Here is a 15588-nt window from a genome sequence, read left to right on the forward strand (position 1 = left end):
TTTAATTAATTGATTCATATTATCACAGATTAAGATTTTAGGTGAATACTCTTTCGGGTTCCGTTTATGCATTATGCAAATACCTTGACGGCCAGTCTGAAGACTCATTTATGAACTTGGGGAAATATTGTGGAAAAAGTTGTTTGAGAATGATGAGTAGCACTTGCTAGATTATGGAAAATATCATAATCATGATTCATTTGGTCAATATTGTTATCGAGATTATTTAATACGATTACTTCACTCAAGTAACAGATTAGAGTGTCTATGTGTGTGTTGGGGCGGGGGGGTGTTAGTCTCTGTCACTCTCCCTACAAACAGACAATCCCATGTATTTAGTTATTAATTGATTTGTCAGATCATCAATCCGGATTGTTTTGGTCCCTTTAACCCATGACGTTACATCTCGTGTTGTGTGGCAGGTGGACTGCGTCCCCGCAAAATGATTTTTCTATTAATTTGACTTCAAGTACTGTACGTGTCCTACTAACTTCATATCAGCGTAGGGGGGGAGGAGACAGGACATGCGACACAGTAATAAAGCACAGTACAAGGACACTGGGTCTATAATGCGTGTCTGTCCTGATCCTGAAGCAGCGGCGGGTCCCTGTAGTGTCCCGGCATTTAGTTGAGTATATAGCCTGACTTTTTCGAGGAAACCTCAAATTGCACTGCAGACACACAGCAGAATCGATGGCTTAGTGAACAAGGAGAGCCTCATTGCAAAACAATACACCGGATAATAATCATTTTTATGTCGATTACTTTGGTTCATAATCGTTGGAGAACATAATCGTAATTGTAATTGAAATTGAATTAATCCCCCAGCCCGAAGGACAAGTACTTGTGGTGATCCAAGCCAGCGCCCTGAGGTGCTGATGAAGCAAGCTGAGCTGCTTGTTGAAAGCGCGTGAGAAGGATATAAATGTGTTTTTTATACAAGTAAATTTTGGAGTGTACATGCATGTTTTGTTGTATAATACATTTTAAGTGGTATTAAAAAGCTCTAAAAAGACACATTTAGCTTGTAGTTGGGTGTAGACACATGTTTTTGTAAAGCACTGACAGCAGCTCCACAGGCTGAACTAAGCAGATGGTATTCAGACCTACTTAGAGCATCTGGGCAATTTTAGTAGGTCAACAAACCACAGAGATCTGGTGCGAGTTCTCATTTTCACACTTTCGGACTAATGCTGGGTAAAAACTATTTGCATGGGAGCCTGCCAATGAGCATGTGGTGTCAAATGAAGGCTGATAGTTTGGTTTCTACACCCTCTGACTTGATCGTGAACAACAACCTTTGGGCAAAGTAATAATGTATGGATTGTGAGATTGTTATTACAACCAAACTACTTCCTTACTTAATCTATTATTTTGTTCCATAATAACCTTTGGATCTAGTTTTGGACCTTCATCGGATCTATCATCAGGTCAAGATTTTATTTGGTTCTCCAGACTGTGAACCGCAATGGTCAAAATGAACATACAGCAGATAGGAAATGTCCGACTGTGCTGGTGTAAGCATATCATCCCTACATTCATCAGATTCATCATTATCTTTTAAAGTTATAATGACAGAGGAAGAATCTGTCCTTTTCTCAGCTCGATAGATAACACAAAGAAGGAGACTGAACTCCAACTTCTGCACTATTTATCCACTGGGAAGGGATCAATAACCATCTAACAGAAACACACACACACACACACACACACACTATCAACAAATCCTCTAATATAGAGAAGGGTTAGGGTTAGACTGAGGGATGAACAGATAAAGGTAAAGAGAGACAGATAGGTAATGACTCAGGAAGAGAAACAAGGGATTTGGAGCCAAATTCATATCCTTCCAGTCTTGTAAAAAGTTGTATCATCCATCGCTCTGTTTCTGCCAGCATTTACCTTCATCATTCAATATGGATACGAATCAGCTATTAACGACAGTGGTGCTTTTGGCTCAGCCGTGCGTTGCCTAATGTGCTGTGTCGGAGCAAACCTTTAAACATGACTATTGATTCGCAGGACAGCTCCGCTGTTCTGAGCCGGGACCACAACAAATAACTCTTTCTAGCCTTTTGTTTACCTGCGTAATTAGTTTGAAAATTATAGCTGCAGCAAAACCTGACAGGACGCTCCACGCTGTGATTATGGGTTAATCACAGGCGATACAACCGACTCCTGGAGTCTTCAAATCCCAGATAGAAAATGTCCATCAGCTGTGGATCTCATTTACATACAAACTATTAGCACTGTTCAGTGGTGCAATAAAGAAAATGAACACACCCTAACATTCCCCCCTCCTCACCACTGAAAGCTGTTCCAATTTCGAAAAAGGAAAATAACTATTGATCACTATTGAATGGAGCAAGGATCTATAGATTGTGTAATGATGTTATCATTTACTAACACAAACAAAGGGAAGGTTGTGTGAGGTTACACAAATGCAGAGCAGCTCAGTCAGTCACCTGAAGTAGAATTCATTAGTGAGCACCATTAAGCAGTAAAAGGCTTGATTGTGATTCTGTGAAGATGTTATGTTCAATGTTTTTCATCAAATGAAACTGTATTAACTTTTTTACTGTTCATGTTATATAAACTACGTAATTATATAAATTTGAAAAATATATTTAACTGGTGTTTTTTTTCCATTTATTGCATGTGTGCTATTTCATAGGTCTATTAATTAATCAACTCAATCTTCAGACCCAAATTTTCAGCTTAATGTAAAAGCATTGCAAGCAAGAAAAAAAATGCTTATCAATATCTGTTGGCAATTTTGATCAGGGGTTTGACCCAAGGACTAGCTGATTTAGGCCCCATTGAAATATTATTACATAATTACAATAAGTTCCAATTTGACACAATAAGCTAAAATTTGATACTTGCACTTCCCTGGCCCCTTGATAATACACATGCCAAAGTGAACCAGTAAGATGAGCTTGCACTGCTCTCTGTATCTGGTATGAAGTGGAGTAGCCTTGTCAGGAGTTCAGTCAGCAAGCCAGCAACCTACTCAGACTTCACCTGCCAGCCAGCACCTCACTCTACTACTTTATCCATTAAACATACAAACTTATTGTACCTTATCACTGAGCTGGTAGCTTTTGGGTTCTGCCTCGCACGAGACAAATACATTACCTGCAAATTATGTTTGGCATGGCTGTAAACAGGGATTTAAAAACACTAGGGTCAACAAAATGGAGCTTGTTAAGGGGGTTCAGATTTCAGGTGTTAATTAGGCTTTTAACTTGCTCTGCACTGTACTGCTTCCAACCTTAATGGTGTTATTAGAGAACTCAGAGGCTGTTCTCCTGATGGGAATTATTACACAGCAGCGAGGAACGTCAATAAACACACACGTAGAGAGAGCGATCGCTGAGCAACGAGTTATACGAGAAGTCAGCTGAAGCAGGAGGGTCGTCTCAGCAGCGAGACGCTGCACAAAGAAGCAGCAAGGGAATGATGAGGGATTTACATTTATATAGCCACTACTTACTGCTCTCTCTCTCCAACACTAATGATAGCATTCAGCATTAATAACCCCCCACCTGCCCCCTCACACACCAGACAGCAAAGTGAGTGTGCGTGTGTGTGTGTGTGTGTGTGTGTGTGTGTGTGTGTGTGTGTGTGTGTGTGTGTGTGTGTGTGTGTGTGTGTCTCTGTGTTTATACATATTCATGTCCTCTTGGGTGTGTGTATGGCAGCAGTTGAGTCCACATGTCCATTTTGTCATCTTTGCAAGCATACACACAAACACACACACACAACACACACACCCACACCTCCATATCCATTCATTCTGATTTACCGCTCACCCTCACCAGCCTGCAGTGTCATTAATCAACGGCGGTGTACTGTAGCGTACCGTGGTGAGAAGGAGGTAAATAGGCCGTTCAGCCATGTTCTTGCCACCTCAGCTTGTTCGGACCGAGAGGTGGTTAAGAAGCCAACGGCTCTCAGCAATGACTCAGTTTGCCACAAGCTCTCAGGTCAACATGAGGTCAATCAGTCAATATAGGGCCGGGGTAGAAATAGAGATGGGAAATTATGCTGCCGTTAATAAACTTGAGAGAGTTACTGTAATTAACCAGTATCTACTTTTAATGGATATATGGATGAACTTAAATTCCACGACAAATTTCATCCATAATGTAGCTCAAAGAACAGGTTTGAACACACAATACACATACACAGTGTTGGTGATATGGATACACTTCTGATTCTAAACCTGCCTGTTGTAGTGGGCTGTTCTCTTGTCCTGTGTTAATGTTCTGGAGCTTCTTCAAAATTATACCTAGTCATAAGTGAGTCCAGTTCTACAATATAATGTCACTTCTCATTGTTTGTGTGCTGGATGCTGTGTGCAGAGCTTTTTATAAACAGTCTATGGTGCAGTTTGAAGATTTTGCATTATTACTGTTTATGTATGGTTTATATATAGGTTTGAATGATTAACTTAACTGGTGTTATTTTTTTCATACATGTCAGTTAATTCAAAAGTTTTTTAAGGAACAAACACAAATTTTGGACCCAAGTTCACAATTCTTTTTAAATAAAAGTGCTATAATTCATCTCACAAAAAAGCATCGCACCAACAATACGGACGTTATACCTTACTTTAAGGACGACTTGCTAAAGAGGAGTTGTCGAATGTTTTTGCCATGGCGTAAATAAGGACCAATGACACCCATGAATGTCTGTGACAGTTAAATACTCCAATAATCTTAATGTTCTGGCCGAATAAATATTATGGTCACAGGCTGCCAGTCAGGTTTATCAGATGACCTGACATGTCCAACTCGGTCTGCAGGCTGAAGGCACACTGTCCCGTCCCCACCGACTGCTACAGAGCACTGTTCGCTTGTTAATGCAATTATTATTTCAAATGAGCAGTTCACAAAATATGTTTAACAGACGGACAAAAACAGAGATGAGCATTTGTGGAATTATTACGGTTTATAACACTATCACTGCCTTGATTGTAGTCTCTTCTTTGCCAACAAAATAGGAAAATTACTTTGAAGTTTCCATTTTCTCATAGTAATTTGAAACTTCAAGAAAATGATTAATTTTTCAAAAAGATTAAGTAAGATTGAGTGAGTGAAATGGTGTACAAAAAGGGCTATAACCTTGAAAAGGTTACTTTGGATCCGCTGGTTTTCAAAAGTAAAAATGCCAATTATTTTTCATGAGTCAAAAGCACTTAATATGTAAAACTACACTAGAGAACACCAGTCTATCGTACAAAGAGTAAAGAAAAAGGTATTTGGACATTAATAACTCCAAAGTACAAGTCCCATTGAGGTGCACTTCAACAAATAATCATCCAGTCACTCATCAAGATTAAATCACCTCAAGATGAAAACTAAGAAAAACTGAGAAACCTTAATATACTATCTGCAGCTTAAATACTTTCTCTTTTAATTCCTAGCTCATTTTCAAAGAAACCCACAGAATATGTCACCAGGCTTTGTTCTCAACTGTGGCGAGGAAGCATTTCGTTTTTCCAATACTCTATTAAAAACTCTTCTTCATTGCAGTGCAGTGCAGTCAAGACTCATGGTTATTGTAGTGGCTAAAGCTGTCATAGCTGAGAGAACTGAAATTCATATAGTGTGGGAAACATGAGAATAATTTAAAAGAAGGGCTGTTAAACCATTATCTGACAATAAGTATTTTGACCGACTATCAGTTAAACCTCCAGGCATAATGGATATAGATCTGCGTAGCAGTACAATGTCTTTCTACTTTAGTTGCAGTGAACACTAAAAAACAAACATTATATTAATGTGATGTCAATAACATGATGTTGTGTTGTGTTGCATTCAATTCATTTCTTTTCCACTGAAATTAAAGTTAAAAACATTAAAAAATATAAAAATAAAATCATTAAAGTAAGCAAACCTTTTCTTTCCTTTTTTGCAGAACAGGAAGGTGTGGGAAATGTTACAGCAGCTTTACTTTGCACCAAATAAGAGTGAATCAGCAAGAGCACGGTGCATCTGCTGGTCAACGTGCACTATTATCTTAAATATATTTAAATTGCATGTTTTGTCTGCATGTAAACACATTCAGTCATTTCAGAGTTGATGAGGTGAGAAGGGAAAACAGCAGTCGCCATCACAGCTCCATCAAAGGCGAAATTTAAATTTAAACAAGGAGGTTATCTTCCCTGTGTGTGTGTGTTTGTGTGTGTGTGTGTGTGTGTGCGCGTGTGCGTGTGTGCGTGTGTGTGTGTGTGTGTGTATGATGGGTAAATTGGTTTGGTTCTTTTGGTGGGGATTTGCAGCCTGTTTATTGAGCTGTTATTTTTTTCCTCAAAGGAAACGCTGATTCGTCTCTTTCCACTCAACACTCATCTCAGCAGGGCAATCGAGGGACAAGAACACATAATTACAATGTTATGCATAGTGCACTCTCGCTCCCTCTCCATTTATCTCTCTACCCCTCCATAAATACTTTATCTTCTCTCTTGTCCTCTGTCTCTCCTTTGATTTTTGTCTGGAGCGCCTTCTCATCAGTTAACTACACACAGATCATGGGTTCAGCATGAAACAAACCGCGGGCATCCCAGCATGCCTTGTGTGTCGGAGCGGCAGGGGGCTTTTGGATGAAGCTTGTTCTGAGTCTTAAATTGCCAATATTTTACAACTTTCTGGGATGTAATTTGAGGTACTGGTATCCCTAAGATGATATATATCAATGGGTTACAGTCGAAGAGGTGATGGGCAGTGGGGTTGGTGTGTTCGGTGGCTGGACTTTTACCGCCTGGGTGGTGCTGAGAGACGAGTGCAATCCTGCATGACGCATATGGGGGAGGAAGTACGAAACAAGACGTTTCGATAACATGCTTTTTAGAATGGAAAAAGTACATGGAGTGACTGCTTTCATACGTTGAGGGTCCCTACTGACCCCATTCCAGTAATTAGAGATGGTAAAAGCCCAGAAAGATGTATTTTACACAATATGGGCCCTTTAAGCAAAAGTAACTTGACGGTCTGAGATATGCTTGGACAATATGTCTTATATGTGAAGATTCTCAGTCATCCAGGTCATGGCATCTTCAGGAGTTCTACAGGTGTACCTAGGCTCCTGGACTTTGGCATGTATCCACTCTCATCAAATTAAACTCTGCTGGGGCCTCCACTACACTGGAGTTTTAGAGCCACAATAGCAGATACGTTTGGAAATACTGCTAGCCCTGATTAAGTTTAGTGTGTTTAGTCTGGAAGGGCAGAAACGCACATGATTGGAAACTAATAAGCAGACACTCACAACCGCTTGCTGATTGGTTATTTTCAGTCACAACATAGCCTTTACCAATTTATCAGTCTCTTATCACGTGAGCCAAAAAACATCCAGCATCAGCCTGAGATAGCAGTGTTGAACACAGCCTTAATAATCAATTACAAGCATTGCTGACCTTGTTGTATTTGCTAGCAGCTGTTAAACAGCAGTTAAATTCTGCATTCTTCAATGAAACAAATGCTTAAATATATTGGCAACAAGCAATCTCAGTAATTTGCGGCATGTCGAGCATCATTTCCTGTGCACACAACAAGTTTGAAACAAGCGCATGCCCAGTGTACCTGAGTGGGCACGTGATATTCATCTTCAGGAGTATTAGTATGAATTAGGATTAAAACTGATCGGGAGCCAAAATGCTCATGTAAGTTTGAAAATGCCATTTTCAAACTAATTAGATCTGAACCATCAGGGTGGGGGTTGAACAATCACTTAAATCTCATTTGGTTGAGTAAATTCATGTTACCATCACAGTCTTCAATACGAACCATCAAATTAATTTAATGTTTTTAAGGAAGAAACTGATTCACAAAATCTGAGCAACAGCTGATCCAAACGATGTGAGCATCAGGAATCAGATTAGGATCAACTATTAGTCTTATCAGAGAATGGTGACATAGCAGAAGACGATTGCAGCACCTGAGATGCATCACGACTCCCTAATAGTGTTTATTTATTTATCTTCTTTGTTGAACAAAAGTGTAATTTCTGCTAGAAACATGACAGCCCCACCCAAACAGTTGAAGTGGGGGAGAGTTCTGCAGAAACAGGGTTTGTATCCCACACTGCCTATTGGGGATTACGAGTTTAAAGGGATGAAGCCAAAGATGTTAACAATGTATTAATGAAAAACTACATCGCAAGTATTTTAAATGTGGGTAAACCTGTAAATTGACTCATTTCAAGTGACCAATAGAGGAGTTTCATTCCACCAGTGCTTCATGTTGAATGCACTGCCATCTAGAGACACCTTAGCAGTCAATCGTCTTGTTTCACTATCAACGATCAAAACATTAAAACATGTTGGAGCCTCGGGTGAAGCTTTGAGCTCCCCTAATGCTGCAGGATGTAGAGTGTTTTTCTCTAACCCTGTGCACCTTCACTGTACCAGAACAGTGAAATAACAACAAAGTGTCACACACACGTCCACACAGCTCTGTTTCTTTCACTTCAGAGCAGAGCTCAGTCACTCTCTCTGAAGCTCAGAGTCAGACTGAAGCACTGAGATGCCTTAGCTGCTTTAAACAGCCTCTCCTTATTACATGAAAGGACATATGTGGTGCGAGAAGTGACTTAAAATGCAGGTCAGAGTGAGGGGAGGCTCCCTAAGGGCTACAGTGTGAGAGACGAAGCATTTGGGGGGTGGGCACAGAGCAGACAATCAAAGAGATGACATGACAGTATCCAGATATTTGTTCAATGGTAGTCACAGGGTCACAGATCAGGAGATTCTTTTATATACAGTATGTGCTGTGCTGCAAGAAGATGATCACAATATCTAAGTAAGTGAAGCAGGAAGTGAAATAGTATTTTTCCAAAAACTAGAAACCAATCATACACTGAACTCACAAACTGAATTCTGACGAGCCAAAATTTCCACAGACCTGAGGGCTAAAAAGTCTGGAAAGTTTGAGCTTTTTAACCTTTCACGGGTAAATGGACTGTATTTATGCAGCCCTTCTCCTGTGCTTCCAACATAAAGTCTGACTTATACATTCATGCACAGCTATCAGGGGCACTAAGAGTTCAGTATCTTGCCCAAGGACACCTCATGGGTACAGGTGCCAAGAATTGAAGTAGAAACCTTCTGGTTAGTAGATGATCTTCTCAACCTCCTGAACCACAGCCACCATGGCTATGAAACACATTGGCATTAAGTAATATTACTATAATAGTAGTGCTTTAGGTGTGTTTTGGTCTATAAGTTTATAATTACTTCCACTTGCAGGCCATCGCACTGCGTCATATCTTTTGTCCTAAATTGGTCTTGTGAAATATGGATGAGCTTGAGTTTAGAGACTGGGAACAGGTCTTTCTCAACAGACAGTTCTATGACAACTTGACAAATTCCCAGATGGATCCTGAAGGAAAATTCCAGAAACTGTTGGTAAAGACAAAACATTCTGCAGGAAACTAGAGGGGGAAAGAAACGTGATCGTCAAGGCAAAGAGGTGCACTCAAGCCCCCAGGGGGGGCCTCTGGAGGAAACAAGCCAATGCCAAAAGGGTTTTGTTTGCTTCTTATTATTCTTCGTTACCTTTTTTTTTGAAGTACTGTTGTTGTACTCTCAGCAGTGACACCAGAGACAACTAAGTTAATTTCACAGAAAATGTAACTACAGGCCCTATATTAATGTTGAATGACAAAATAAAAAGTAACATCTGTAAAATGTTTGTGTCTTTGTGTAATGGTTCAGAGTTTTAATTCAAAGGAGGCAGGTGAAGAGATAATGGAAATAGATTACTTTGCCTCAGTCACTTTCAGGCTTGTCAACAATAAGGGGAATGTCTAGAAACAGATTAAACACACTCATACTGTGCTGTCATTCAGATGTCAAATAGCAACATAACAACATCATCTTTAAGGTACTATATGATTTTGCTATTGCAACATAGCTAGTTACCCAGCTAGCCAATCTCTTCACTTTCTGCAACATGTATAGTCATGTCTGATATTTTATCTATATTTATATAATAATTGGTTTCATACCAAACATAATGTGAAATAAGGCTATACTGGAAATTATATTGTTCCAGGTTTAATCTAGATTATATACATGCACATATACCAGTCTTAGGTCATGAAATCTCTGGAGTGTTCATGTGAGGGGTGAAGAAGCAGGCAGAGGAAGGGCATAATGTATTAATTCTGGTGCGGAGATCACATGTTTTTGTTAACAACACATCCACACTGGTGTCAGCCCACATTAACAAAGGTTCCCATATCTCATTGTCTTTCTAAGTTGTCATATTTATCAGCATCTTACCTGTATGACTTCTCTTTTCATGCTGAGATATTTGTATTATTTCTGTTCTGCATCTGTCACATGTGAAAATGTCAGTGCATGTCTGACAACTGCTATTCTTGACCCGGAATTGCCCCTAATAGAAAAAAGTGTGTGAATTGGTGATTGTCAATACACTCTACTGTAAAGCGCTTTGAGTGGTCATCAAGACTAAACTATATATCAAGCACTATATAGACCATTTACTATGTATGCAAAAATCAGACACTGCAAAACTAATGGAGCAGTAAACATACTCAGTGTACCAGTTGAGTTTAAGCAGCCGACTCTTCAGGGAAATGATACAGCAATAAAGACAAAATATGGCTATCTAACCCGAGCACCTTTAAGGCTGAAAGGCCAAAAACAGACTATTTGAAAAAAAATTATGGGAAAAATGTTCCGGACATGATTCAACTTAGGACAATATGTTCCAACTAGTCCTATTACTTTAAGTTTCCCTTGTTACTGGTGAAAACTTAATTATTGATAAATGGTGGATGTTCACTGAGCTCCTGTTTTTATCTCAAGCAACTGTTCAGCTGATCAGAGCAGGTTTGGTGTAATAAGTTTTGATTGGGACACACAGAAGGAGGTTGAATCCATCTGGAACAAAACCTGGTGTGTTCTAACAGGAAAATATTACAAAAATCACACAAACACACCCACACACACAATATTGTAATTAAGGTCAAAGAACTCTATTGTTAAGATAAGCTGTAGGCAAAAACTGTTCTGCTGTGTATTGAATCTGTGGCCACTTCCAACTCCTACAGCCACATGGGTGGATATTAATGATTTAAGTCAAAGGATCTCATACTTCAGTTGGGAATAGAAATATTTCTTATATTTGTTACGGAGGATATTCACAATTAGAAGTTGGATACTTAGGTTAAAGTAGGTTAGAAGAGGATTCATTTCCTGGAATTAAACCCTATACTGATTACCGTAAAGATGGAATCACTTTAACAAGTTGTTTTATATTATTTACATTTCTCTACAGTGAAATGTATGGTTAAACTGCACGCTATCAGGCCCCAGTTAAATGTTTTTGTCATGAAGGTCTAGAATCATGCAATTTTTTACTTTTCAGTTGTATAAATCAGTCTATATATCAGAATTGAAAAGTTTTTACTCCCTAAAAATCTCTTTAATAATCAGTCAATATCAGATCAGTCAGGCTCCTCTCTCACAATGTAAAAGGTCACTCCTCTAAAATTTGCAGTCCAAATAACTACTGTCTTCTGTCTTGTCAACTCTTACAAAAGTTGCTTAAATAATAATTAAGTTAAAGTTGCCAATATCTTATTCCATGTCTGAAAAGGGTATGTTTTACTCTCTCATCCTCCACCTCCCTCTACTCTTCACAATAAAAGGCATGGGGAAGGCATGTGTGTTCCACTGAACACTGGAGGCATTTGGTTGTTATTTGCAGAATTGTCTGCTAAAAACAGTGGCCCGTAATTTTCAAGCTTAACTTCTCCGTTATAGTTTAAAGTTTAACTTACGTTAGGGAGCTGGATCACGCCATGACCACTACGGACGGGAATCATCAGGGCCCTACCATTACATCACGATACTTAGGTGGCGATAAGATATGTATTGCGATTCTGTAAGTATTGCGATTCGATATTACGATTACTTTTTTAAATACTGGACTATGGAAAACAGTTGAATCATACCTTCAAGTACTTCTCACTCAGTAAACGGCCATCAACGACTCCGCCTCCTCGTTCTCAAACCAAGCTCTCCACCTCCAGAGGTTCCTGAAAGGGGAAGGCATTCCCTTCCACCGCAGCGTGCAGAACATATTGGAACACTCTAGATTCTGAGCTTTATTGCAGCATCTTTGAGGCCCATATATCCCTCTCCTGCAAGCTATGCAGGGTCCCTTCCCACCCAGCCTTAGCTTGCACAGTTACTGCTCCACCACCTCGATCATGACCCTCTTTATCGTGTGAGGCCCCTGTTCTCAATCATCTGTCACCCCACCTCCCATCATTCCTAGACCTGTCAGCATACGTTGTAAACGTGGTAGATCAGCTCTCTACAGGGGGGGCAGGATCATGTGCAAAAACTTTAATGACCTAGGCGGCACATTTTCTAGCTGCGGCTTCCTGCATGTGCGGAGGCACCTGCCACCGAAAATCTCACCACACCAGCAGATCGAATAGAACTGCACCCTAGCACACCCGTTAAGGTAAACGTCCTAGCCGTAGCTTTACAAAATCATCCAGAAAGACAGTTCGTGCTCTTTCTCATCAATGGCTTCACCAAGGGTTTTCCAGCCTGGGCGGCCGTGGCTGAGTGGTAGAGCATTTGTCCTCCAACCAGTAGGACGGCAGTTCAATACCCAGGCTTCCCCATCTGCATGTCGAAGTGTTCTTGGGCAAGATGCTGAACCCCGAATTGCCCCTGATAGAACAACAAAGTGCTGCTAATATATGCACTGTATGAATGGGTGAATGGCAAACCATACTGTAAATCGTTTTGAGTGGTCATCAGGAATATATTGGGATGATTTAGATGACTAAGTTAAAATCTTGTGTTTAATTATTAATCTATGGTGTCGGATCATGTCTGTGTGTCGCTCCGGTCCCTTTAACACTGAGTCCTGAATGTGCGTCACGTCTTGTGTTGTACTGAGCAGAAAGCGTCATTTTTCATGATGTTTACGTGTTTACACCTGAACTGATCAGGTCCGGATAGTGAAGGTTGAAAGAGAGCAGGTCAGAGTGGAGGAGGACACAGAAACTCCAGCTCGGTACAAACCAACTACAGCTTCTGCTCTGATCACTGAGCAGCTGAGATCAGAGAGAAACTCTTTGTTTTTCACTGTTTCCACTGTTCTTCAACAAAGTCACTGACCGGATGCTTCACGGTCACGCTCCTATTACCTCACTGTGTGTATTTCACATAATGGTGTATACCTGATGATTTTAAAAACAACAATTAAAACGTCAAGGGGAAAGGAGAATCCTTACCATTGCCCGACAAGTGTGTGGCCAATTTACTTGGTCTTAGTCATAGTACTTCTTTTAGGAGAATGAAAGATAATGGCATTATAACAAAGACATCATACATCTTGGGGCGGCTGTGGCTGAGGGGTAGAGTGGTCATCCTCCAACCTGAAGGTCCGCAGTTCGATCCCCAGTCTGACCTATCTGCATGCCGAAGTGTCCTAAGTAGGGGTGTCACGATACCAAAAATTCAGTAGTCCGTACCAATACCAGTAAAATAACACGATTCTCGATGCCAATTTCGATAGCACGGTAAAAACGCTTCACGTCATCCTCCAGAGCAGGGGTCGGCAACCTGCGGCTCCGGAGCCATATGCAGCTCTTCAGGCCCTCTGCAGTGGCTCCCTGTGCAGTGTTGTGCATGTTGAGCATATTTTTCGCAAACGGCGAACTTAACGAATCAGTTTTCATATGTCGAACGTGAGTGAAAGTCACGTTCACGTTCATTTTTTAAATCATCATCGTATCAGGCCGTCATGAAATACCAGGAGCGGGCGATGTTTGCGTGTGCGTGTGTGTGTGCGTGCGCGCTCCGAGATAGAGACTGTGTCTCTGAGCGAGTGAGCGGGGCGGGGAGCGGAGCACACAGTGAGATCTCAGCTCGTTCACGTGAAGCAGTCGTTCACTGACTGACCGGCTGCTTCTTATCAGTGGAAACAGTGAAAACACCAAGTTTCTCTGGTCTCAGCTGATCAGAGATCAGCGCCGCAGCTCCAGAAGAGGCGCAGCACCGATGCTAACAGCTGGCATCGGCGCTCACGGTTCTTACGGTGCTTCAAAAAAAGGGCATCGTCTGTGTTTTGTTATTTTAGTATCGAAAGGTATCGTAAGTATCGGTTCTCGTGACATCCCTAGTCCTAAGGCAAGATGCTGAACCCCAAATGCCCACCCCCCCCCATAGAATAACAAAGTGCCACGAATAGATGAATGTGTGTGTGAATGGGTGAATGTAAAACTGAATGTAAAGAGCTTTGAGTGGTCATCAAAGACTAGAAAAGCGCTATATAAATACGAAACCATTTACCATTTACATCTCTATGTCCGATCAAGAATTGGACAACAAGGTTGCTGCTATTAAAGCAAGAGCCCCACATGCCCTCAGAATTGTACAATCTGTGGGCCATCGTGTTAAGTAGCACATAATTAAAGGATCCATGAATACAGAATCAACTGCTGGTATTCTGTCCCGAGAAACACCCATGGGATGCACAGTGAGACCAATTAATTTTTCACATAGACACAAATCACAAACTAGTTAGATTTGTGTGATTTTACATGCATGAGTAGTAGTTAGCTATAGCCATTGAACTGTGTGCTGAATGCATGTGTCATTCACTGTGTTTATGTATCAACATGTGCCATTTGAAGTTGTAATCTGAGAATTAAATCTTATTTGAGCCTGCTTTCTCTCAGTGCTAAATTAATTTTATTAAACCTCTAAGCACCGTCCATGTTGAGTGAACTGTTTTCACTGGATCTCTCCACAGAGCTGGCTGTTGCAAATGCCTGGCTGTAAATCTGAGCTCTGGCTGGCACAGACTCTTGTTCACTTTAATCCATCCAGCGGCGGGAGGCGATGGGATTTGTACGACAGTTTGGCTTCAGTTTCCATGTAAACAGAAATTGAGGTTAAAGCTGGTGACGGCTGGACCGTCACTCACTGTCAGCTTCAAATAAAATACCAGCAACGGAACCACTGAGTAATAACCACAACCGAAACTACTCATCTCCTGCTAAATTCTACTTTTCCAACTACTTGTGTCATCTTATTAAATTAACAATAGATGAACCTCTAAAATACTACAGTTTTAATCTTGCAATAACTATTACAACCCTAACCCTAACCCTAACCCTGAGTAGAAGCTTTTGTGTATGTGAAATGGGTAGATGGTAATGTTGGTCATGTATTTGAATCTACAGTCACACACACACACACACAAGTGTTGTGCAATAGTGCTTAAAAAGTGTTACCATAGAATGGTGTGCCTTTAGGCCTTCAATAAATTGAGTTTTCAAAATAAAATATAAAACATTAATAATTAAAATATTAATATTTAATCATAACTTGATCATAACAATTGGTTAAAGTTGTCTCGGGGCACCACCCTTCAAAGAAGGGAAAAGAAAGCCAATTTATTGATTAAGATCAGTCTCATTTAGATCTAGTCCAATTAGAAATCTCAATATTTTACTTTTAAAGATTATATAACGAACAGTGAAGGTTATAGAGTTCTTAACAGTGTAACGGTTGGCAAAATTCAC

The 15588-nt window shown here is 40.4% G+C and overlaps 1 protein-coding gene across 1 annotated transcript in view; it reads right to left on the reverse strand.

The window, feature by feature from the left end:
• The window catches only part of LOC133955393 (RNA-binding Raly-like protein), a 62361-nt gene that overhangs the window by 34414 nt on the left and 12359 nt on the right, over positions 1-15588 (reverse strand). The gene's annotated exons all lie outside the window — the stretch shown is intronic.

The sequence above is a fragment of the Platichthys flesus genome, chromosome 6 (genome assembly GCF_949316205.1).
Source record: "Platichthys flesus chromosome 6, fPlaFle2.1, whole genome shotgun sequence".
NCBI classification, from domain to species: domain Eukaryota; kingdom Metazoa; phylum Chordata; class Actinopteri; order Pleuronectiformes; family Pleuronectidae; genus Platichthys; species Platichthys flesus.